The following is a 22284-nucleotide window of genomic DNA, read 5'->3' on the forward strand; positions in this document are numbered from 1 at the left end:
GTACACAGCCTCCTGAATGATGGAGAGGGGTTAACACATTATCCTAAGGCCCGGGGATTTCAAACAGGACAGTGCCATGATCTGACAGACACTTTGCAAATATCACTGGTTGATGCTGATTTAACCCTTCCGCCTTCCCCCCAAGGCACCTGAGACCCGCCCGCTGGCCCCACCCACAGCGGGCACTCAGGAAATGATGCTTCTGGGTAGCTGCCAAGTCCTCAGCCAGAGGCCGGCCACTCTGCAGACTCTTGGGAGAACAAGCCTCTTGGGTGAACCCTTATTTTTATTACAACACAGAAAACAATAAGATGATTGTTTCTGAGGCAGATTCTAAAACAGTAGAGTGTTTTTGTTTTGGTTTTGGTTTGGATTTTGTTTTTTTGGTTAATCCCACTTTCATTCTTTTCAAATGGCAGCAAGCGAGACTCAGCCTCCGCACTGTTTTTCACTTCGACATTTTCTTTCCAAACCAACTTCACTCCCCTCCAGCCAGAGAAAGTGGGAAGGAACCTGTCCGCGGCTGGAACCTGCTGCCGGTCCGCCCAGAGTCTCCCTCTGGGCCATGGGAGCTCTGGGCTCTTGGGATGGGGTCGGGGGACAGAGAGCTGTTCCCAGGGCTAGTCCCTGCTCCCCAGGTTCGAGCAGGCCACCTCCATGCAGATCACCTGCAGCGCCTGTCTGGTCTCAGTTCTCAGATCAAGACTCCCTACTCTGGCCAAGCCCCTACTGTGTGCCGGGCCACCCTCCCTCGGGGTGGGGCAGGGGCATGTGGAGAGGCAGTGGGGATGCAGCACTGAGCAGATATTTAGTACGAACCTTGGGTGTGCCAGGCGCTGGAGACAGAGCTGTGGGTCCTCTAACCAGCAAGCCCACCCTCAGGGAGTCTGACGGGGGAGACAGACAGTCTAGCTGTACGAACCCACAAGTAAATAGATAATGTGACTACAGGAAAAGAGCAGGATGCCACGGGAGAGAAAAATTCACAGGGTTGGGGGGTGTCATTTAGATAGCTAGGTCACAGGAAGTCTAAACATTTAAACAGAGATGTGAAGGAGGAATAAGAATCAAGCAGGAAAAGAGCATTCCAGGCAGAGAAAACCGCCATATGTGCAAAGGCCCTGAGGCAGGAAAGACTTTGGGGTCTTTGAGGAAGGACAGAAGGTTCTAAGCTGAGGGGATTGGGGAGCGATGAGGTTTGAGAGGCAGCCACGGGCCAGGTCAGCTGGGTCTTAAACCCTTGGTAATGGAGTAGATTTCATTATAAAAAACAGACCATTGGGGCCCAGTTACACCTTTTGATTTACAATTTTAAAAAATTCATAGAAAGATTCCACTGGGGCTCATCCAGCAGCTGCCACAAGCCAGCTCCAGGAGGTTGCTGATTATAATCAACAAATATTGATTGAGCACTTTTCCAACCAGCCCTTTGCTCGGCGCTTTGGGATTAGTTAGTGTTGGTTTGTTTATTTTAAATTGCACAATTAATTCTTAATTTATTTCATTGCCTGTCACACACCCATCTCCAAATCTACACCCTGACTTAGAGTTAATCACCGAGAAGAGTTTGGAGTATCAGATCTTTTCTTTTTTTTTACTGGCATACGATATGTAGAAATATAGAGACTCGCTTTGTGTGTAATTTTTACCAAAAAGTGGGGTTATACTGTATATATTGAAACTTGACTTTGTCTCTCAACATTATGTCTTGGCGATTTCTCCATGACAGCACGTGAAGACTGACCTCATTCTTTTTCCGTGTCGTGTATTGTTTGACCGAGTGGCTATTACATAATTCTGTGTCCCTTCCCCCGTGGTACACAGTTCAGTGGTTTCCAACAGTTCCTCATTACGAGTGATATTCTGTAAGCCTTCTTATTTACACGTCTTTGCACACACATGGGAGACTCTCTCTGAATCCATCTTCAAAGCAGAACCACTGGGTTGAAGGGCATTTATTTGCATGTTTGTTTTTTTAACAAAGACTGCCAAACTCCTCCAAAAGACCTTATTAGTTGACACCTCTCAAGGGTCAATGAGCTTAACTATTTGCCCATCCCCCTGAATATATGTGATGAGCATTAAAAAAAGTCTCATGGTTTCTATTGGAGTTTCCTGTGACTTAGCTAATGGGGCTGAGTTTCTCCTTCAGCTTATTGGCCATTCACATTTCCTTTTCTGTGAATTTAAGGTTTGAATCATTGACCTTCTGAGGTAGAGATTTTAAATGTGCTCAAAGAGAGACCTGGCTTTTGCCCTCAGCTTCTGAGAGATAATGTCTAAATCTCTGGAATGTCATGCCTGATAGAGATGTTTTGGTTTAGGGTGGCGTCTGGACACATCAGATAGACAAATGTTGTGGCTTAGGGTGGAGGCACGTGGTATCAGCTCGCTCAGCTCCACCTGAGGAGCCGGAAACTGAGAACAGCTCCGTGGGCCATCAACCGTGGCTGCAGGATGGAGCCCCAGTAAAGACTCTGGACACCAAGGCGGTGAGCTGTGCTGGCTGGCAACACTCCGTGTGTACCGTCACATGTCAGTGCTGAGGAAGTAATGCATGGAGCCCGGGACTCCACTGGGAGAGGACAACAGAAGCTCCATGTTTAGAACCTAAAAATCACCCTTTTCAAAATTATACGGGGGTGGCCCAGTGGCGCCATACTGGTTAAGTTCACACACTCCACTTTGGAGGCCTGGGGTTCATGGGTTCAGATCCCCGGCATAGACATACACACTGCTCATCAAGCCATACTCATCAAGCTGTGCTGTGGCAGCGTCCCTCATACAAAATAGAGGAAGATTGGCACAGATGTTAGCTCACTGACAGTCTTCCTCACCAAAAATACATAAATAAATAAATAAAAATTATACAATTCAGTGTTTTTTAGTATATTCGCTATACTGACCCGTCACTGCTATCTAATTCCAGAACATTTCCATCAGCCCTATGTGCACTTCCCTTGGCTGATTTTCATCCGTACCCATTAGCTGTAATAAACAGTAACTATGAGTGTAACAGTTTTCAGGGCCTTCCGTGAGTCCTTCCAGCCCACGAAGTATTGAGGATGACGTGGGGGCCACCTGAGCTCTGAGGTGTGACAGAGTAATGTCGGTCCTGTAGATTCCTGTGCTCCCTCTAGCACGGCAGCCCTGTTTGTGCTTTTTGAAGTTTGTGAGCTCCTTTTATATTTTGGATACTCATCCTTTGTCACTTTTGTATGTTGCTACTGTTTTCTTCTACTTTGTTGCTCCTCCTCTGAGGCATTTTGATAAATGTGTATAGTCACGGAACCACCACCAAAATTAAAATATTGAACATTTTGGTCACCCCAGAAAGCTCCTTTGTGACCTGCACTTGGGCCCCGGGGAACCACTGATTTGCTTTCTGTCACTGTTGTTTCGCCTTTTCTAGAGGGGCATGTAAAGGAAGTCCTATATGGTGGCAGCAGGCTGAACAACGCCGCCCCCACCGAGGCGTTCCATCCCCATCCCTGGCTGTGTGAATAGCACCTCTAATGGCAAAGGGAAGCAGAGGGCGATGTGATGACAGCAGAGGAGAGAGCAACGTGAGCTGGGATTGAGGCCGACGTGATGCAGCCAGGAGCCGAGGAATGCTGGCAGCCTTTAGACGTGGAAGTGCCAAGGTGGAAGAAGCAACCAGCCTAGCTTGTTGATTTAGCCCCTTAAGGCTCATTCTGGACTCCAGACTGTGATCGAATAAATTTGTGTTGTTTTAAGCCACTAAGTTTGTGGTAATTTGTTACAGCAGCAAGCAGAAACTCACACAACAGTCTTCTGTGAAAAGCTCCTTCATTAACATTAAGCTTTGGAAATTCGTCTGTGTTGTTGAGGCATCAGTAGATTGTTCCTTCTTATGTCGAATGTGTTCCATTGCATTGGTGCACCACAATTTCTGTGCCCCTTCAGTAGTCGGTGGACATTTGGGTTCTTTCCTGTTTGGGCGGCTATGAACAGCACTGCTATGAACATTGGCATGCAGGTTTCTGTGTGAACATATGTTTTCATCTCTCTTGGGTGAGTGCCGGGGAGTAGGATTGCTGGGTCATGTGGTATGCGTATCATTAACTTTATAAGACCTTGCAAAACTGTTTTCCAAAGTGGCCGCTCATCACCGGTTTTACAGATGGGTAAACCAAGGCTGGAAACAGGGCAGCGACTTGCCCAGGGTCACCCACTGAATTAAGGCATCAGCAGAACCAGAATCTGCATCTCCATGTTCTCATCCCCAGCAGGGATGCTGAGAGCCAGTCCCTGAGTGTCCCCCTCCCATTTCCAGCCTCTCGGCTGCTTCCGCCCTTCCCTGCTCCCCTCCCCTCATCCAGCCCCAGCAGGAGGTGGGGGCCAGAGCAGCTCTCAGTCCGTTGCCGCCCCCACCCCACCCCAGAATGTACCAACCAGAGGTGGGAGAGGCTTGGGGAATGGAGACCATTGACAAGAACTCCTGGTAGGATCTGAGGGCAGCCTGGAAAATACCTTTCTGTGGGATGAGAGATGACTTTTGATGGGCCAGGGGCAGTCATCATGCACTTCAAACGCTTCGTTAGAGCACTTTGTAACTTTACTTTCAATCTGACTATGCCCAGGAGAAAGCCTCCTTTGGGGCTTGTATGTCTTTAACATCTAATTCCGTTAATCTCTTTTGAGTGAGCAAAGAATCTGGTTAGAATTTAATAACAATGGTTTGTCTCCATTGTGTTTTTTTTACTATGACCTTCTATTTATGGGTCATGATGCAGGTTTCTATTATAGCCATATTATTAATTTCTTTTTTTTTTTTGAGGAAGATTAGCCCTGAGCTAACTGCTGCCAATCCTCCTTTTTTTGCTGAGGAAGACTGGCCCTGAGCTAACATCCGTGCCCATCTTCCTCCACTTTATATGTGGGATGCCTACCATAGCATGGCTTGCCAAGCGATGCCATGTCCACACCCAGGCTGCCAAAGCGGAATGTGTGAACTTAACTGCTGCACCACTGGGCCGGCCCCTGTTAATTTCTTTTTAAAACACATTTATTACAGTTAAAAATGAGTCGATTTAAAGAAAATATTTAGTTTTTTTAAAAGTGCACAAAAACTCTCACATATATGATCAAATGGTTTCAACAAGGTGTCAAAGCCATTCAGTGGGGAAAGGACAGTCTTTCAACAAATGGTGTTGGGAAAACTGGATATCCACAGGCAAGAAATGAAATTGTCCCCTAGCCTTACACCATATCTGACAATTAACTCAAAATGGATCAAAGACCTAAACATAAGACCTAAAACTATAAAACTCTTAGAAGAAAATACGGGGGAAAAGCTTCATGACTTTGGATCTGGCAATGATTTTTAGGATATGACACCAAAGCATATGCAACAAAAGTAAAAATAGATAAATTGGACTACACCAAAATTAAAACTTCTGTGCATCAAAGACACAATTAAACAGAGCGAAAAGGCCACCTATGGAATGGGAGAAAATATTTGCTAATCATATATCTGATAAGGGATTAATTTCCAGAAGATATAAAGAAGCTGTACAACTCAATAACAACAACAAACTGATTTAAAAAATGGACAAAGGACGTGAATAGACATTTCCCCAAAGAAGACATACGAATGGCCAAGAAACACATGAAAAGATGCTCAACATCACTAATCATTAAGGAAATGCAAATCAAAATGACAATGAGCCACCACCTCACATTCGTTAGGATGGCTGCTATCAAAAAAAAAAGAAAAGAAAAGAAAGAAAAAACCATGAGAGTTGGCAAGGATGTGGAGAAATTGGAACCATTGTGCAGTGACAGTAGGAATGCATAATGATGCAACTGTTGTGGAAAACAGCATAGTGGTTCCTGAAAAAATTAAAAATAGGATTACCATATGATCCAGCAATTCTACTTCTGGATATATATGATATATATCCAAAAGAATTGAAAGCAGATCATAGAGATATTTGTGTACCCATGATCACAGCAGCATTATTGACAAGAGCCAAAAGGTGGAAGCAACCCAAGCGTCCACCGACAGCTGGATATATAAACAAAATGTGGTATGTCCATACAATGGAATATTATCCAGCCAGAAAAAGGAAAGAAATTCTAACACATGCTACAGCGTGAACTTTGAAGATGTTATCCTCAGTGAAATAAGCCAGACACAAAGAGGCACACACTGTATGATTCCATTATATGAGGTGTCAAGAGGAGTCAAACTCAGAGACGGAAAGTGGGATGGAGGCGGCCAAGGCCTGCGGGAAGGGGGGTGGGGGTTAGTGTTTATGGGGACAGAGTGTCACCCGGGGAAGATGAAAAAGTTCTGGAGATGGAACGTGGCGATGATTGCACTCACAACAACGCGAATGCCACTTTGGTGAAAATGGTAAATTTTATGTGTTTTGTCACAATAACAAAAAATGTTTTTAAGTGCACAACTGGTATGTAGATAGGGAAAAACGGGGTGAGAAATGCCCTGTTTTGAAGTTTGGAAACACAGTGATCCGGTCCAACTCCCTCCTGGGACATCCGTCCATCTCAGAAAGGGACAGGAGTGAGCTCGAGCCGCACAGTGAGCCAATGTGACCAGGGCCCGGGCGGCTCCTCTTGTCGCTGTACATCTTCCTTCCCCCTTTGCAGGCAGCCAAGGGGCAGCTGGAACCGGGGTGTGCGTGAAGATCTCAGGGCCAACAGTTTCGGCAGGCTCTGTTAATTGCAGGCGAACACCCGTTCTGTGCGATGCCACCCTGGGTGGGAGAAGACGTGGGCCTTCAGGGTGGAGGTGCCGTTTGAACCTTGAAGAGAGCAGTTGAGATGGGGGCATGCCAGATGGATGATTCGAGAGCAAAGAGTGGCACCAGGATGCTGAGAGGCTTGGGCTGGTGGCCTCTGTGTGGAGAGATAAAGCCAAGTCACGGACGGAGGGGGTGGGGTGCTGGCACAGACCTGCTGAACTCCGAGCTGGTTAGTGACTGGCCCAGAGTGAGGCAAAGGTCGGAATCCGGGCTCAGTTTTTCCCTCCTGCCCTTCTGCCCGCTGGGATCTGGATGGAGCCTGTCTGCGGGGGGAGGGCCAGAGCTCCAGTGGGAGGGCACTAGGATTAACCATTTGTTCCCGAGAGATGGGGCCAGGCCATGGCTCTCTGGACTGCCCCCGTTCTGTCCAGGTGCCAGCTACACCAGGGGGTCTGTGGTGGCATTTCCAGGACTTCCTGCCCCTGGGCCACCCCTGTCCTGTTGTCTCATTCACTCATTATTCAGCCCACACTCTTTTAGTCCCTTCTCCACATTTTTGCGTCCCAGGCCCTGGGGATTCAGTGGTAAACGAGACTCTTGCATCTCTGCCCTTTTGAAGAGCTCAGTTTTGGAGGCAGAGAAGGGACCCACACCAATCCCAGGGCTTTCAGGGGTCAGTCCAGAAGCTGTGGGAACACAGAGGAAGCTAAAAACCTAGCCAAGGGAAAGGAGCATCAGGGAAGGCTTCCTGGAGGAGACGACAGGAGAAGCAACCAGGAGGAGAAAGAACTCTGCCAATCTCCTTCAGCCTCCCTTCCAATGGCACAAGATCCAGCTCCAGCCATGGGGGCCTCAACACTATCCCTTTCCTGACTCTGGCCCAGGGTGCTGCTGCTGGGAGCCGCCCCCATCCGCCATCCTCCCTTGGCCCTTCCCAACCCTGTCCACAGTTCCAGGCCCTTTCGGGAGACCTCCTCTCCAGGGCACCAGGCTTCACCATCCCCAGCACCTCCAGGATCCCCGCCCCCTTTTTCCTCTCTTTTCCCCAGTGGGGAATTGGCACATGCTAATTATACGCGCTGTTCTGTAGATGCTGCAGTAAGTTCCCATCTGTAGACAAGCAATCCTTCTATTCTCCCATTGGATGTTGAGCACATTCTGTTAAAGGGTAAATTTTTAAAGTAAAATGCAAAACCATTGTGCTGTGGAAACCGTTTCTCAAAAAAAAAAAAAAATAGAATTACCATATGATTTCTACTTTGGGGCATCTGTATATGCAAGAGAATTGAAAGCAAGATCTCGAAGAGACATTTGTACACGCATGTTCCTAGCAGCATCATTCACAACAGTTAAAACGTGGAAGCAACCCAAGTGTCCATTGACGGGTGAACGGATAAGCAAAATGCGGTATATCCTTGCAATGGAATATTGTTCAACCTTAAAAAGGAAAGAAATTCTGACACTTACTACAAGGTGGAGGAACTTTGAAGATGTTGTCCTAAGTGAAATAAGCCAGTCATAAAAGGAAAATATTGTATGATTCCACTTGTAGGAGGTCTTTAGAGCAGTCAAATTTATAAAGACGGAGAGTAGAATGGTGGGCGCCGGGGGGCTGGGGGCAGGGAATGCGGGCTCTGTTTAGGAGGCTTGGAGTTTCAGTTTTCCAAGATAAAGAGACTTCTGGAGATGGACAGTGCTGCTGTTTGTACAACAAAATGAAAGCACCTAATGTCACCGAACCATACACTTAGAAATGTTTAAGACACTACAATGTGTGCATGTTAATAACAAAACGTTTTGCTGAAAACATTTTAAAAACTAGTTCAAAGGAGAATATATATATGTAAATAGACATAAATTCTCATAATCAGGAATGCTGGAGTGAATTTGCCAGTAGATGCAAAATTGGCCTCTATCACAGGGGAGAATCAATTCCATCTTACTAGACAAGATTTATTTGCATTCTTATGAACTGAATTTTAAATAATTCTAAATAATATATTTTATTTACCCAACATATTAAAAACATTATCATTTAAACTTGGAATCAATATAAAAATTATTAATGAGATGTTTTACATTCTTTTTTCTGACTCAGATCTTCAGAATCCCGTGTGTACTTTACACCCACACCACATCTCAATTCTGCCCAGCCACCTTTCAAGCGCTCAGTGGCTAAACGTGGTTCGTGGCTGCTATATTAGACAGCACGGCTGTGGACACCACCTAATATTCCATTGACAAGACATCCAGCAATCTTTGTCTCTTCAAAGACTTTCCCAATTTTTGTGACAGTTTTTTAATTAAAAAAGAATTACCCAAGTAATCTTGTTCCTTATAGAAATATGAAATGCAGGTAAGCAAAGAGGAGAAAAATCATTATAAATGTACCACCTGGAGATACAGCTGCCGATGTTTCTGCCTCTGAGACTTTAACAGACACGTTTTGTTAAATATATTTTAAACAAATAATTTTATTTATGTACAGCATAAGTATGTAAACAATATACTTAAGTATATATTTTTAAAGATTTTATTTTTCCTTTTTCTCCCAAAGCCCCCCGGTACATAGTTGTATATTTTTAGTTGTGGGTCATTCTAGTTGTAGCATGTGGGACACCGCCTCAGCGTGGCCTGACGAGCGGTGCCATGTCTGCGCCCAGAATCCGAACCGGCAAAACCCTGGGCCACTGAAGCGGAGTGCGAGAACTTAACCAGCCAGCCACAGGGCCGGCCCTAATCAAATATTTTAAAATTTACATATTTTAATATATAAACTATGAAATTGTATTATTTTTAAGAATTTTTAAAATTTTAGAGCAGTTTTAGACACAGAATTATTGCAAAGGGGACAGAGTTCACTTATACCCCACACCTAGTTTCCTCTATTATTAACATCTTACGTTAGTATGCTATATTTGTCACAATGAATGAGCCAACACTGATATATTATTATTAAAGTCCACGCTTCACTCAGATTTCTTCAGTTTTTCCCCAATGTCGTTTTTCTGTTCCAGGATCCCATCCGGGACCCCCATTACGTTTACTAGTGATGTCTCTCTGGCTGTGACAGTTTCCCTGACTTTCCTTGTTTTTGACGGCCTTGATAGTTTCCAGGAGCACCGGTCAGCTATTTTATAGAAAGGATGTTCCTCGAACGGAATTTCTATGGAAACCTTCCTCTGTAATTACACACCCACTGCACGCCCACCTCAAGCCCGGGTACTTGAAGCAGGAAGGACAGACGGACGCACTCAATCCCAATTTCTTGTACACATCAAGCTTTTGTAAACAGTTCAAGCGTCTCTTCTCCAAGCTCACCAGCCTCCCACTTTTCCCTTGTTTAGTTTACCAAAAAGGCTTAAAAGCCAGCTTCCTCTGGACGAGGCCCAGCTAAACACGTGAAGCGAGGCCATTGCCCACAGCTTGCCCCCCCAGCAGCCCACCGCCGAGCCCCTCGCAGCGCAGCCCCGCCTTCCAGAAAGAACCGTGCAAACCCCGCCCCCCTCCCCCAGCAGCCCAACCTCCCTTTCGACCGAGAGTGTTAGTCGTTAAAAATAAACGTCAAAACTTCTCCTTCCGAGCCTTGGCGAACGGCTGGAATTTAATAATATAGTTTTCCTACCATCGTGTTTATTTTAATGGTTATTTTCTATTGATAACAAGGGAAACTGATTTTCCGTTTCTGCTCAGGCTACCGAGTTTCCACTGAAAACGCAGCAGTAAAAAGACCGAAGCAGTTTAAGAATAAGGGGAAATCTCGGCCACACCGGTGGTTTCTAGCTGTGGACGACGGAGGCGGCGTGGCCGCGCCTGGAACGGCCCGGGACCCCGCAACTACAGGCCGAGTCCGGAGCCGCGTCGCACCGTGCTGGGAACTACTACATCGGACCCCAAAGGAGCCCTTCCAGGAAGTCAGGATGGCCGAGCGGTCTAAGGCGCTGCGTTCAGGTCGCAGTCTCCCCTGGAGGCGTGGGTTCGAATCCCACTTCTGACAGCTCCCTTTTTCCGCTCCCCTAAGCTCTAGGGAGAGTGTGTACGGCTGAGTATACTAAGGCGGGCTGTCTTTTTACAGTTCACAGTCAAATAAATGTCATTAGGAAGAAAATATTTGTTTTGTAAAAAGATCAAAAGAATATCCAAAAGTGTTAAGCATCACCTACTTCATTTGCAGCTCTTGGTGAAAGGCAAAAAGTGGAAAAGCAAGCTTTGTCAGAAGTGGGATTCGAACCCACGCCTCCAGGGGAGACTGCGACCTGAACGCAGCGCCTTAGACCGCTCGGCCATCCTGACTGCTCGTTTTTCGTCCTCACAGGGCGCCTCTTTGAAATATTTCCTGTGTGCGCATGCGTAGCTTTGTTCTCCGCCGGCGCTGGGAGGAGCCGGATGCTCGCGCCAGCTTGAAGGGGCGAGGCGCGCGGACTGCAGCAGAGGGCGCACGCGGCGCGCTGGAGAGCCCGCAACGCGGCCACCTAGAACTCTGGCTTTGACTTGTAGGCGTTCGTGCCTCCCACATGCATTCATTCTGCGTGCGTGCATTTACTATTTACATCAGCTTTGATCTTGCATATCTGCAAGCACCCTTGCATTTCCGCATACATACCCTTGTGCATTTTCTGCACGAAGCGGTCAAGCCCGCATTCCCGCTCTGGCTTAGAGAGCTCTGTTTGCTGGCGCGGGACCCAGGTGAAGCCGGAATATCGCAGCGTCTCAGGGCACGCCCACCGCGATCTCCTTCCGAACTTTCTTCAGAACTGCGACTTCACGTTTGTATGTGTGTTTAACTCATTTACTCAGGCTCCGGGTTAGATCGAATCCTGCAGCTGCACAGCCGGATACTCCCTATTCCTGACCGTGGCCCTAATGCCCAAAGCGCGCCTGGCACACAGTAGGCGCGCAGGGAATGTACGTGGATGAATGCCTCTCTCGCCTCCTCCTTCCTGAATTCCGTCATTTCGTGACGCCTGTCTCCTTCCCCTGGACCCCGCTCTGTGGGACGCAATGCCCGACCCCCGCAGCACCTCCTGCCCCCTCCTTCCTGGCTCCTGACTACCCACGCACCTGCTCTGTCCAGGGACCAGAAGACCTCCGGGCTGCAAAGGCGGGCGCCTTTCTGCACGGGATTTCCCGGAGGCATATGGGCACCCCCACCCCCCAGGATCTCATGCGCCCCCATCCCCAGCATCCCTGGAGGCTCTGAAGATGCAGCTCCTAAAGAAAGGCGGGCAGGATGGGGAGACAGGAGACGGGGGTTCTGATGCGGCTGGGCCGCTGACTTGCTGTGTAACACGGGCAGGCGCTGTCCCTCTCTGTACAGAGGGTCTGAAAGAGCAGGCCTGAGAGCCACCTCTGTGAGCGGACCCTGGAGCCCAGGGGCCGGACCCAGAGGGGGAGAGCCGTGGAGTCGCAGTCACACCTGCTTGACTGACACCGTGTCACAGAGCGGCCTCGGCGGAGAGCACCCCCTACCACCGGGTCAGGTCCCCTTCGGACCCTCAGGGCTTGGGGTGCTGAGTGTGGCGCAGCCCATGGGGTGGGCGGAGGTCCTGGTTATCTGACAGGTGATGGGCCCTCCTCCCTTTTCCTTGCCCCAAATGCCCCCTCCTCACTGGCTGTCAGAATTTCTTTCTTTAGGTTCAGCAATCACCTGTTTTGTGTCCCTGGCCGCTGGAAAGGGCGTCAACAGCATTGACTAAGCACTTACTGAGTGCCAGACACTCTTCCAGATGCTGTGTACAAAACAGAATCTCTGCCCTCAAGACCCACTCGAGCCTGGGGCGAAGGGAGAAAGATAAGAAAGAGATGGATGGCAAAAAGCTCAGGGGCTAGTGAGCGCAAGAAAGAGGATGTGTCAGGAAACTTCTAAGAGACTTTGAAATGGGCCAAAAAAGATAACTGGGTGTCCTGTCTGGCCATCTGATTCTGTAGGGGCCTGAACTTTTCATTTCTTCTACCTGCAAATGATTCCTATGCGTAGAGACTCAAGTGGATTTTGTGGGAATGCCATTAATTACGGCTCTGTGGGCACTGACCATTTTTACATCCATTTATAAATTCATCTCATATTCCTGATTGCTAATATATAGCTGTCTTTGAAGACTCCTTTGAAATAGTTGTAACATCTTACTGGTTTCCCCATAAATTAATGAGTCAAATGAAATCTTTGACTTGTGTTCATCTTATATTTATAGGAGAATCATGATTTTACCTTAAAAAAGTCTCCTTTAACGGTGACTAAGAGTGACTTAGGAAGGGTGGTCAGGGAGGGCCTCTCTGAGGAGGTGGCACTGAGTTCAAAAGGGAGAGACAAGCAAAGCTGTGGGTGGTGGCCTTCCAGGTGGGAGGCCTAGCCAGTGCAAAGGTCCTGAGGCAGGGAAGAGTGTGGTCTGTGGGATGGCCAGCAGGGCAGGAGCAAGGATGGGAGGAGGCTAAAGTCCATTCCACACAGGGCTGGGATGCCAGGGAGAGGAATTTGGATTTTCTTTTGTGTGTGATGGAGTCACTGGAGTGTTTTAAGCAGAGGAGTGACCTGAGCCAGTTGGGCTTTCAAAATGGTCCCTTTGGCTGCTGGGCGGAAGATGGATGTGAGGAGCCAGGGGAAGAATCAGAGGCCACGGGGAAGAGAGGGTGAGAGATGATGTCGCCGGGCCAGGGAAGCGTAGGTTGTAAAAGGTGGTCGAATTCAAGATTCAAAAAGTGTTTTGGAGATGAAAAGGCCAAGCGGAGCGTGGTGGGGCGCGAATGCTGGGGTCGCTGCTGGCCCCACTCAGCCCTGTCTCCTGGGTTTGGGCGGGTGGCCGACGGTCCTGCCCCCCAGACCCTTTCAGGAGGCAGAGTCCCTTGAGGACTGCATTCCAGCCGCACGCCCCCGAGACCAAATATGGGAAAAACAAAGACTGCCAACCTTTGTCCCTTATCAGCAGTCTAGACACCGACAATGGCCCCTCAAGGGACAGGCGCCACCCATTCCCCACTCTGGGCATTTGTCCAGCTTGGGTCATCGTGGAAAGTCTACCGGCAGCTGAGAAATCCCCAGCCTCTGTCTCTGCCGAGCCCGCACCGTTCAGATGGCGACAGCCAGCAAATGCGCCTGAAAGGGGAAATCTCAGCATCTCCACCTCTGCCTGGGAAAAGGTGGAAGGAAGCTGAGACTAGTGGGTGCTCCCTTTACTTCCCTTATTTCACTCAATGTTCGTAACAGCACCACGACACAGGTTATCACTACCTTCCTTTTACAGGGGAGGAAGATGAGGCTCAGAGAGGCCCAGTAACTTACCCAGAGTCACACAGCTGACAAGTGGAGCCTGATTTTTTTTTTTTTTTTAAGATTTTATTTTTTCCCTTTTTCTTCCCAAAGCCCCCTGGTACATAGTTGTATATTCTTTGTTGTGGGTCCTGCTAGTTGTGGCATGTGGGATGCTGCCTCAGCGTGGTCTGATGAGCAGTGCCATGTCCGCGCCCAGGATTCGAACCAACGAAACACTGGGCCGCCTGCAGCGGAGCGCGCGAACTTAACCACTCGGCCACGGGGCCAGCCCTGGAGCCTGATTTTTATGGCTCCGTATCCCTTCTTGAGAACTATTCTGGGCCTGGAACTGTGTGCTGTCTTTAGATTGTCTTCTATAAAAAAGAGCCGCGAGGAGCATTATTTACAATAGCCAAGACGTGGAACCAGCCTACATGCCCAGAAACTGATGATTGGATAAAGAAGATGTGGTATATATACACAATGGAATACTACTCAGCCATAAAAAAAGACGAAATTGGCCCATTCACAACATTGTGGATGGACCTCGAGGGCATTATGTTAAGCGAAATAAGTCAGTCAGAGAAAGACGAACTCTATATGACTCCACTCATAGGTGGAAATTAGTATATTGAGAAGGAGATCCGATCGGGGGTTACCAGGGAAAAGGGGGGGGTGGGGGGAGGGTACGGAGGGGGAAGAGGTGTACCCACAACATGACTAACAAAAATGTACAACTGAAATTTCACAAGCTTGTAATCCATCATAACATTAATAAAAAAAAAAAAAAAAAAAAAGAGCCGCGAGGGCTTGCCAACTCAGGTGGCAGGCTGGACTTTGAGAGGTTATTTTTAATCCTGTTTTCATTATTAGGGGAGACTTAAAAGAAAGGGTAGGCTTTTCCCAGAAGCCGGGCCGAGCAGCTTGGCCAAGTTCTGGTTTCCTGGCTAAGGGTTGGAAATAGAAACCATCAGGCGCCAGCAAGGAGCCCCTGGTGAGGGCATCTTGGCCCCTGAGGCGGGAGCCCAGGGTGAAACGGGTGGAGGAAGTGTGGAGCTCTGAGGGAGGGGTGGGAACTGCTCGTCCCTCTGGAGCTGGAGCCAGAGAAGCCCAGGCCGGCCCCGGGCATGGGGAGAGATCGGCAGCCCAGTTTCCCGATTTTGAGTGGATCACGTGGGCGGTGGCGACCAGCAGGGACCGAAGGCCAGGAGCTAACCTGCAAGTTCTCTGGACGGCTTGTCATGCCCCCGAAGCCTGCGGTGACTCTAGAGCCCCAGGAAGGGGGGGCAGCGCGGCTTGCCACTCTGATAACAAGGGGCACGGGGCCAATGGTACCTGGAGGCAGCGCGGCTGAGCCTGTCAGCGTGTGGATTCTGGAACCACTTGAGTTCCGATCTTCTGCCATTTGCCAGCTCTGTGACCACAGGGGAGTTACGTAGCCTTCGTTCCTCAGTTTCCCTATCTATAAAATGGACTTAGGAATAGCATCTGTGTCAAAGGGTTGCCGTCAAGATTAGGGCCACTACATGCTGAGCATTTGGAGTGCCTGGGACAGGATGAATGCTTTCTGTGTTAGCCCAGAAGAATACAACAATGCACCATTTCTTGTACCTGGTGAATATTCCAGGGCAAGTTCTCACCTGTCACACTGACTTTGCAGAAAGACTGTCTATAGTGCCATCCCCACGACCACAGTGACCCTGACTGCCCCATTGGAGCCAGCCCTGCTCACCTCCCCAGCCTCATCTCTCACCTCCAGCACACTGCTCCCATCTTTCTGTTCCTCCAGTACACAAAGCACATTCCTGTTCCTGCCTCAGGACCTTTGCACCTGCTGTGTCCGCGTGTGGAACCATCTTACCCCAGCTCATGCAGGTCTGGCTCCTTTGCTCCTTCCTCTGTCAGCTCAGAGGTCTCCTTCCCTGCACCCCTGCTAAAGTACCGCCCCCCACCCCCCATCGCTTTCTATCTGGCCTCCTTCTTACAGATGCAAAAAGTCACTGTGCTCATTTGCTGATCGTTCCTCTCCCACTAGGCTCTGTGCTCGGGAAGGCAGGAACCTTGGCTGTCTTGCTCACCAGGGATTCCCAGCAGGTAGCATAGTGCCCATCACATAGCAGGAGCTTGATAAATAAGTACTGCGTGAGTGGATGAACAGACAAATGGATGGAAGGTTGGATGGGTGGACGAGTAAGTCCCTGGGCTCTTCAAGTCAGTCTTCTTCTGGCCCTGTCAGGGGGAGCTCAGGAAGCCCCCCCAGGTGAGGCATCCATGACCCCTCGCCTTCCCTGGACCTTGCTCTCTGACCCTCGTGCCCAGCCTTCTGCATTGGCACGTCAGCTCCTTTGGCCCAGCTGGGCCTCGGGGACCTCCAGACCCTCTCTCGGGCCCCACCGGCTCTGCCTCTTTCGGCTGGAAGGTTCTGTGTTCTGCTTAGGCCCCCAGCCCAGGGCGTCCTCTCAGGGTGGGCTGGGGGTTAGTGCAGGGCTGAGGGGGGACGCAGGGTCTGAGGTCAAGACCACTGGATATTCTCCTGGCACACACTCTGTGGTCACATCGTGTCACCAGGGTAAACGTGCTGCACGAGTTGGTAAACAGGGCTGCCCTGCGTCACCCTGCCGGCCGGCCCCTCCCCATTCTTCATTCCCCACAGTCACCCACCCTCCTGGTGGCTCCAGCATGGAGGCTGCTATCCGTCCCCACTGGCACGTGCCATTCCAGTTGTTAAACGTTTTGAACATTTCTGCAGGACTAGATCGTGGCTTTCCTGTCTGACCTGATACTCCAGTGTCCTTTGGGAGCCCCTTTTGATTCGACCCAAGCCCTACTCTGGTCACTTCCCACTCCCACCCCCGTCATCCCCTCCCCACTGTTTTCCTTTGGGAAACAACCCCTTCCCCACTCTCCGTCCCAGCAGGGCAGGTGAGGCTGACTCTACTGCCTGCCATGCGGGAGACGGGCATGTGACTCAGGTCTGACCAATCCTTCAGTCCCATTCACCTCGCCACACAGTGATTGCTTCAGAAATAAGCACACGATTCCAGTTGCTCTAATGAGAGTCTGGCCAGGAGTTGGGGGCTCTTGGAGAAGAGAAGCTGGCTGTGGGGTCAGGTGGCTGAGCTGGGGGAGGAAAGCCTGATGCTGGCGCTGGCTGTCTTTGCTATGCCATCCAGAGCCTGCTTGAGAAGAAGGAAAACACGGAAAGTCAGATCTCTGATGACACTGACATTATTGGAACACCTGGATCTAGCTGTACCTGAAACCACCCACTCCCGGTCTTTTCAGCTGTAGGGGAGGAAGACATTTCCTCTACCCACTCTGGATTCTTCTGGCCAGAGAACGAATTAAATTCACATGAGACAGAACAACAGGAGAAAATTAAACAAAGCTTTATAACATGTGTACATGGCACAGGCTCAGGCAACCTGAGCAACTCGCCAAAATGGCTGAAGCCACCACCTTAAATATCATCTTCAGCTAAAGACAAAGGAGGATGTTGGGGGAGGTTACCAGACAAGTACAGTAAACAAGAGTAAGATTATTATGCAGATTTAAGTCCTTGCCTCCCACTTTGATTAAGAGTTTCTAGAGATAAGGTCATCCTTCCTTCTTCCTAGTACAGACGGAGATTTCCTTTATAAATGTAAATGTCTCTTAACAAAAGGTAGGTAAATTCTACTTTTCCGAGTTTCTTTCCTGTCGGCAGTTTTTAAAAAAGTAACCAGCCCAAAATAATCCTCATGCCAAAGAGACATATCTTGGGGTGGCCAATTCCAGTCCCCCACACAGCTTTATAGGCCAATACCCTTTTTCACCTAAGCCAGTGTGATGTGAACTTCTGTCACATATGACCCAATGACAAATACAGCATAGATCTGTGCCGGCCAACACAGTAGTCATGAGCTGACTACTGAGCATTTGAAATGTGGCTACACTGTATCGAGATGGATCATAAATGTCATATACAAACTGGATTTCAAAGAAAGTATGAAAATAAAAATGTAAACTATTTTATTATTCATTTTTAATATTGATGACATGTTGAAGTGATAATACTTTGGCTATGTTGTGTTAAATAAGATATATTTTTAAAATTAATTTCATCTGTTTCTGTTTGTTTTTTCAATGTTGCTGGACTCAAAAAATTGAATTATGTACACGGCTTGTGTTACATTTCTGTCGGACAGTGCCGGCCTGGGTGGCTCGGCTGCAAAACAACAGGGATCGAGAGATCAGAGCCGCCCCAATTAAACTAGGCAGCCCCTACCGGGCGAGAACTCCAAGGACGCCAAGGAGGGGAAGGCTTGCTGGAGAAGATGGAGGGCGGGTCTGATCTTCAGGGGCTGAGAGGAAGGGAAGGCCTCCAGGCAGGGGCACAGCACGAGCCACGGCCTAGGCGCGGGCCGGGGGGAGGGGAGTCTGAGGAGAACCGGGGGTGAGCAGCAGCCATGAGGTAGGACGGCCATCGACTCTCCCAGGGACGCTGAGGATCCTGGGGCGAACGCAGCACAAAGGGAGAAATGCTTCACTTTGCCTCGAGCCGCCTCTCGTTCTCCGGTGCGTCATGAGGGCCCAGGGCTGGTGCTGCCATTTCCTCAGCTGGCCAGAGCCGCATCTGGCCCCTGAAATGCTGGAGCCCAGCATCGCAGGCTGTGTCCACTGCCCGAGTCCAAGAGTGGGCTTCCGAAGAGGGCGAGGGGCCCGGGCACCCGTCCTGAGGAGGGGCAGGAAATTTTCCCACTGGCCCGGAGCCACTCAGAATGTCATTTCCTCCGGAAATTTTCCTTAAGTAGCTTTGTTTCTCTGTGAGCTTTTGGTACGCCTGACGCTTTCTTTTTTCTCTAGGCCTGCTCCTTGCTGCTGGGGACCGCTGTAGAGACAATCCCTTTCTGTGGCTGGGGACCTCAACAGAGGGCATCCCAGGAGGGGCCTGGACAGGTGACAGGTGGACTTGCCAAGTCCCAGTGGGTCATCACTGAGCAGTACAAGATCAGTGTGTGTGTGTGTGCGCGCGCATGTGTGTTGTTCTCAGGCCACAGGGGCCCCCACCAGACCCCACATCCGCGTGGGCAGGGCCTGGGCTCTTGGTTCCCCACTGATCCCCAGCAGCTGGCTCCTTGTGTGCACTCACTTATTAACTGAGCGAACAAATGGGTAAATCCTAATTCAGTGGCTTTGCCCCCAGACACTTACAGCGCCCCACGAAGGACCTCAGCCCTTGTGTTCGAACCCCTGAGATGACATTTCGAGGGGAGCGCTTCTCTCCTAGTGACTGTCTGGCGATGGAAGAGAGGAGCCTTCCTTGCTCCACCTACCAGCCCCCCATGAGGCACCCACTCTGGGCCCGCCCGGGGCGGGGGCCCCGTGGGTGTGGGCGCGGGAGTGTCTTCATGCAGCCGCCCAGGGGCTCTGCTGTGTTAAGGAGCTGCATTTACAGGAGAGCCTCGAGTCAGGCTGAATGTGCAGGCTTCCATCCTCTGAGAACTACTGGGGGAAACTGAAGCAAGGGATTGGAAACATTCCTTGAAGACGAGCAACTGGAGAAGAGAGACGTCTCCAGGGCTGGGCTTCCACCTTGGGGTTGGGGTTTTTCTTTCAGCCAAAGTCCCCGTCTCGACATCTTGAACATAAACCTCAGGAGGCAGGAGTGGGGAACTGTGCGGGTCTCACCAGGTCCCCCCGAGGTGCCAGGGCTCGAGCGTGGGGACAGGAGCCTTAGAATTCTGCTGCCTCCGAGTCTGGGCCAGGAGCGGAAGGGCGTGGGAGCGGCCAGTTTCACCTGGAACAGGTGGCATCCACGGGCACCATAGCTCGTCTAGGAGACAGTAGCTGGCATTTGGGCAAAAGAGGGCAGAACCTCTGTGGACAGCTCGGCCGAGGGGGCATGTGGTCCCTCTGAGGGGGGCTCTGACGGGGCAGGAGGGGAGTCCACTGGGGACGGGGCGTGTGCCAGTGTCTGTGTCTGTGGGTGTGTAAGGTGTGTGTCTCTGGGAGTGAGACATGTGTGTGTGTCTGAGGTGTGTTTATGCCCCTTGCACTTGTGTGACTGTGTGTGTGTGAGTGTGCATGCTGGTTTAGACATGGATGTGCGTCTCTGGGGGTGAGGGCACCCCGCCGTGCCGGCGTGTGTAGGGGGCCGTTTTCGTGTGGCCGGGTTAATCACTGTGTGTGTCGTGTGCGAGTGTGATGTTTTGCGTGTATGTGTGGGGCCAGGGATGACGCAAGGAAGCGCCGTGAACTTGGGATGAGCCCTTCCTCCCTGGCAGACACATGGCATTGTGTGGACTTGAGGGCGGGGGAGCCAAGCTCAAAGCCTGGCTCTGCCACTTCTCAGCTGTGTGGCCTCCACAGCCTCACCCCGTTCCAAGCCTCTGCTTTCTCATCTGTGGAACGGGCCTCATTACCTTCCCAGGCCTCACCTACACACAGCTCTGGGAGGATGCCAAGAGACCCCGCAGCTTGGTTCCCTCTGTGGAGAGGGGATGGGAGCCGAGTTCCCACTCTGTGCTCTTGGAATTTCTCACCATGAGCACGAGTACTTTTATCAGGAAAAGATGTCAGAAAGAGCCCTCTGTGCCCTGGGAACCCTCACCACTTTTTCACTCCGGCTAGGGAGATGCTTGCGGTTCTGCTGGCAGGTGACCAGGGTGGCCAAAGCCACAGCTCGAGGCTGTTTGCCAGGGGAAGGACCTGAGGCTGGGCAGGCTGTGGGTGGCCTCCGCCTCCCCAGGAGCCAGCTGGGGATGTCACTGCCTAACGTGGAGAAGAGAGTGACACAGAAGCCGAGACCCGCGGCAGGAAAGCAGGGAGCAGGAGCCAGGCGGTGAGGGAGGTGGGCAGATGGGAGCCATGGCTGACCCGGGGCGGTTGCAGCAGCAGCAGCCACAGAACGAGATAGGAGGCCTCCTGGCCTGCGTTCCCGGCCACAGAGAGCAGAGCCTAGCCCAGAGAAGCAGGACCAAGTCACTTGCAGAAACTCTCCTACCAGACGTAAGGGTTAAACTTAATGGAAACTTGCCTGTTTTCGTTGTCTTCCTTTTATTTATGTTATTTTTTTCGGTTTCTGCCACCCCGCTCCCCAATGAATCACCAAAAGCTATTGTCAGAGGCTGTCCCAGGGGAGCAGAGAGAAGGATTTCACTTTCCTTTTTGTACCTTTCACAGCAAGCTTTGAATTTTCTGACCCTATCTGTCTTTTCCTCCTCTTCCTGCCCCCGCCTCGCTGGCATCAACACGCCTGTGGCGAGCCATCCGGCCAGCGGGGCTTTTCTGCTTTGAAAGTCAGAGTATGAAAAGGAATCAAAACTAGTCACTGTTTCATAATTTTACAAATACCAAAAGGTTGAATTTCAATACCTAAAACGTTTTTACATTACAGATTTAAAAAAAATTTTAACAGGCATTACATTCACGTAATTCAGCTTTCAAAAGGTACAGAAGAATAGAGGGCGAAAACCTTTCCTCCCACCCATGAGCCCAGTTTCCTCACCCAGGGGCAGCCCTCCCCGGGGCCTCGAGCAGCCCTCCCTTGGGCCTTTCTGCTGTCTCGCAGGCGGCTCCCTCCGCTCCAGCGCAGCAGGCCCGGATGCACGCTGCTCTGTTCCTTTTAGCAATATATCTTGGTGGTGGTTTGCAGGAGTACACAGATGCCTGTAGAATCTGGTCATTTTACTGAAGGGGAAACTGAGGCCCAGAGTGGCCTAGAAGCAGTCTGGCCTCACTGTCTGGGACTCGTTCCTCCAATTGGAGGTGAAATCCGCAGGGATGAACTGTCCTCGCTCTGGCATCTTATTTAAAACAACTCCTTCAGTGAGGGAAAGAGAACTTTGACCAACATTATTTGTTTGTTTCTTTTAGGAGCCCTTGGCTTCTCAGAAGGAAGAGAGGAAACCAGAGTTCCCAAGTGACACCGGAAAACAGCGCCCCTCCCCAGATAGCGTCCACCCACCAGTGTTTGCCGCTGTCACAGGCGGCTGCCTTCCAGCCCAAACTGCAGCCGGGTCTGCAGAGCCCCTTCCAGCTCTGTGCAACAGCTGTGTGGCCTTGGGCAGGTCGCCTCCCCTCTCTGGGCCTCCAGGCCCATCTTCTCCAAGGAGCTCCTCTCGATGCCTCACCAGCTGGAGGATGTCGCTGCCTCCTCAGAGTCCCCACAACACATGATTTACACGCACCTTGCCCATCCCCCGACTTCCTCCTCTCACCCTTACGTGATCTCTAATTGATTGAGTGCATATGATGTTCCAGGTCTGTGCCAAGCACTCCTCCCTTGTGCACTGAAGTCTCAGAACAATACTGACAGGTAGGGAG

The 22284-nt window shown here is 50.3% G+C and overlaps 2 non-coding genes across 2 annotated transcripts; one reads left to right on the forward strand and one right to left on the reverse strand.

Moving 5' to 3' along the window:
- Positions 1–10645: 10645 nt before the first annotated feature.
- On the forward strand, positions 10646–10728 carry TRNAL-CAG (transfer RNA leucine (anticodon CAG)). The gene has a single exon. It is a non-coding gene; the product is annotated as a tRNA-Leu (tRNA).
- Positions 10729–10941: 213 nt separating this feature from the next.
- On the reverse strand, positions 10942–11024 carry TRNAL-CAG (transfer RNA leucine (anticodon CAG)). Its single transcript has one exon. It is a non-coding gene; the product is annotated as a tRNA-Leu (tRNA).
- Positions 11025–22284: the final 11260 nt, after the last annotated feature.

Source organism: Equus quagga, chromosome 13 (genome assembly GCF_021613505.1).
Source record: "Equus quagga isolate Etosha38 chromosome 13, UCLA_HA_Equagga_1.0, whole genome shotgun sequence".
NCBI lineage: Eukaryota > Metazoa > Chordata > Mammalia > Perissodactyla > Equidae > Equus > Equus quagga.